Raw genomic sequence first — 3,097 nt, 5'->3', positions numbered from 1 at the left:
CTAGTGTGTGTGGAAATAGTGTTAGTGTGCGGGGATCGCTGGGCGGCGCGGACCCGGTGGGCCGATGGGCCTGTTTCCGCGCTGTATCTCTAAATCTAAAATCTAAATGGGGTTCAAGAGGGAGAGATAGATCAGCCATGATTGAATGCGGAGTAGACTCAGTTGGCCGATAATGGCCTAATTCTGCTCCTGTGACTTAAGAGCTTATGATTGTGGCATGGAGTCATACAGAAGGTAGACACAAAATGCTGGAGTAACTCAGCGGGTCAGGCAGCATCTAGGGAGAGAAGGAATGGGTGACGTTTCGGGTCGAGACCCTTCTTCAGACATACTTCCTATCCAGTCACACAGAGTTGGGCAAGGCAGGCACGGGTTCGCTGGAACCATAGTCTCAGGATGAGGGAGACAGAGGGGTGGCAATCAGAAGCAAATTAGGAGCAAATTAGGCCATTCGGCCCATCAAGTCTACTCTGCCATTCAATCATGGCTGATCTATCCCTGCCTTCTCCCCATAACCTTGGGGATGGGGGTAGAGGGGGGTGGGGACGAGAACGGGCCTAGAGACTGCAGATGCTGGAATCTTGAGCAAAAAACACAAAGTGCTGGAGGAACTCAGTGGTCCAGGCAGCAACTGTGGAGGGAATGAATGGGCTGGCTGACATTTCGAGCTGGGACTGAGCAGGGGGGTGAGGGAAGAGATTGATGGGAGGGGGAGTGGAGAGAACATTGAGGGCAGGGTGGAGGGGGCTGTGTGTGGAGTAACTCGAGGCAGGGGGAGGGGGCTGTGGTTAGAGTAACTCGAGGCAGGGGGAGGGGGCTGTGGTAGAGTAACTCGAGGCAGGGGGAGGGGGCTGTGGTAGGGTAACAAGAGGCAGGGGGAGGGGGCGGTGGTGGAGTAACAAGAGGCAGGGGGAGGGGGCGGTGGTGGAGTAACAAGAGGCAGGGGGGAGGGGGCGGTGGTGGAGTAACAAGAGGCAGGGGAGGGGAGAGGGGGGAGGGGGATTCTCCAACCAGTTCTCCGGCTGGTTTTTAACTTAAAAAAATCCTAATCCTCACAAACAAAAGAGTGGCAGAAGAAAGAAAGAGAGAGAGAGAGAGAGATATCTTTAAACCAAGGCAAGAGACGCTGTAATGTGTGCAGCTGGGGAGAGGGAGCGAGAAGGAGGGAGGGAAGGGGGGAGAGAGAGGGAAGGGGGAGAGAGGGGAGGGAGAGAGAGAAGGGGAGGGAGAGGAGAGGGGGAGGGAGAGGGAGAGATAGAGGGGGGGGAGAGAGAGAGCGAGAGGGAAAGGGGAGGGAGAGAGAGAGGGAAGTGAAGGGGAGAGAGGGAAGGGAGGGGAAAGAGGGGAGGGAGAGGAGAGGGGAGGGAGAGAGGGAAGGAGAGGAGAGGGAGAGAGAGAGATAGAAGGGGAGAGAGGGAAGGAGAGGGAGAGGGGAGGGGAGAGAGGGGAGGGAGAGGAGAGGGGAGGGAGAGAGGGAAGGAGAGGAGAGGGAGAGAGAGAGATAGAAGGGGAGAGAGGGAAGGAGAGGGAGAGGGGAGGGGAGAGAGGGGAGGGAAGGGGGGAGAGAGGGAAGGGGGGGAGGGAAGGGGGAGAGGGAAGGGAGGGAGAGAGGGAAGGGGAGGGAGAGGGAAGGGGGGAGAGAGGGAAGGGGAGGGAGAGATAGGGGGAGAGAGGGAGAGAGGGGAGGGAGGGGAGGGAGAGAGGGAAGGGGAGGGAGAGGGGAGGGAAGGGGGAGGGAAGGTGGGAGGGGAGGGAGAGAGGGAAGGGGGGAGGAAGGTGGGAGGGGAGAGAGAGGGGGAGGGGAGAGAGGGAGGGAAGGGGAGGGGAGGGTGGGAAGGAGGGCAGCAGTGTGGGGATGTGCGATGAGCTGTGTGTGAGAGTGAGTGTTGTGCGGGGCTGGCGCGCCGCTGTTCCACCACCGGGATATTTGCTGTTCTCCCATCGGGACGAAAAGTTATTTTCCTCTCCGCTCCGTCGCTGCGGGTAAGTGTGTGTGTGTGTGTGTGGGGGGGTGTGTGTGTGTGTGTGTGGGGGGTGTGTGTGTGTGTGTGTGGGGGGTGTGTGTGTGTGTGTGGGGGGTGTGTGTGTGGTGTGTGGGGGGGTGTGTGTGGGGTGTGGGGTGTGTGTGTGTGTGTGTGTGTGTGTGGGGTGTGTGTGTGTGTGGGGGTGTGGGGTGTGTGTGTGTGTGTGTGTGTGTGTGTGTGGTGTGTGTGTGGGGTGTGTGTGTGTGTGTGGGGTGTGTGTGTGTGTGTGTGTGGTGTGTGTGTGGGGTGTGTGTGTGTGTGTGGGGTGTGTGTGTGTGTGTGTGTGTGTGGTGTGTGTGTGTGTGTGTGGGGTGTGTGTGTGTGTGTGTGTGTGTGTGGTGTGTGTGTGTGGGGTGTGTGTGTGTGTGTGGGGTGTGTGTGTGTGTGGGGTGTGTGTGGGGTGTGTGTGTGTGTGTGTGGTGTGTGTGTGTGGGGGTGTGTGTGTGTGTGGGGTGTGTGTGTGTGTGGGGTGTGTGTGTGTGTGTGGTGTGTGTGTGTGTGGGGTGTGTGTGTGTGTGTGTGGTGTGTGTGTGTGGGGTGTGTGTGTGTGTGGGGTGTGTGTGTGTGTGGGGTGTGTGTGTGTGTGGGGTGTGTGTGTGTGTGGGGTGTGTGTGTGGGGTGTGTGTGTGTGTGTGGTGTGTGTGTGCCCGGCTCACCTCCACACCTGCCCCTAGGGACAGACAGAGAGAGTCCTGGAGGGAGAGAGGATCGGTCCCTGAGAGGGAGTGGGGGGACAGGGGGGGGGGGGGGGGGGGAGACAGACCCCCTTCACCAAGTCCGGCTCCCACGGGGTACCGGGACCCGAGGCTGCGGGGAACGAGCCGGGAGCGTTCACTCCCCACTCCTTCAATCTTCACCTCCCCTCAATCCCTCCCCATCCCCCTCCCTCTCACTCCACCTCCCTCACAACCCCCCCTCACTCCCCCCCCCCCCCCCCACTCGTCCCTCCCTCTCCACAAACTCCCCCCCCCCTCTCCCCAACCCCACTCCCACCCGCTCGCCAAACCCCCCTCAATCCCTACCCCCACTCACCTCCCCAAACCCCCCTCTCTCCCCCCTCCCCACTCGTCCCC

The 3,097-nt window shown here is 60.3% G+C and overlaps 1 protein-coding gene across 1 annotated transcript in view; it reads left to right on the top strand.

The window, feature by feature from the left end:
* Positions 1-1,886: 1,886 nt before the first annotated feature.
* Positions 1,887-3,097, top strand: part of LOC144610174 (fibroblast growth factor receptor 1-like) — a 136,176-nt gene continuing 134,965 nt past the window's right edge. The window contains 1 exon segment of the mRNA XM_078428726.1: positions 1,887-1,983. The gene's annotated coding sequence lies outside the window, so the exon portion shown is untranslated.

This window comes from Rhinoraja longicauda, chromosome 36 (genome assembly GCF_053455715.1).
Source record: "Rhinoraja longicauda isolate Sanriku21f chromosome 36, sRhiLon1.1, whole genome shotgun sequence".
In the NCBI taxonomy this organism is placed as follows: Eukaryota; Metazoa; Chordata; class Chondrichthyes; order Rajiformes; family Arhynchobatidae; genus Rhinoraja; species Rhinoraja longicauda.
This window is presented reverse-complemented; position numbering and strand designations above follow the sequence as displayed.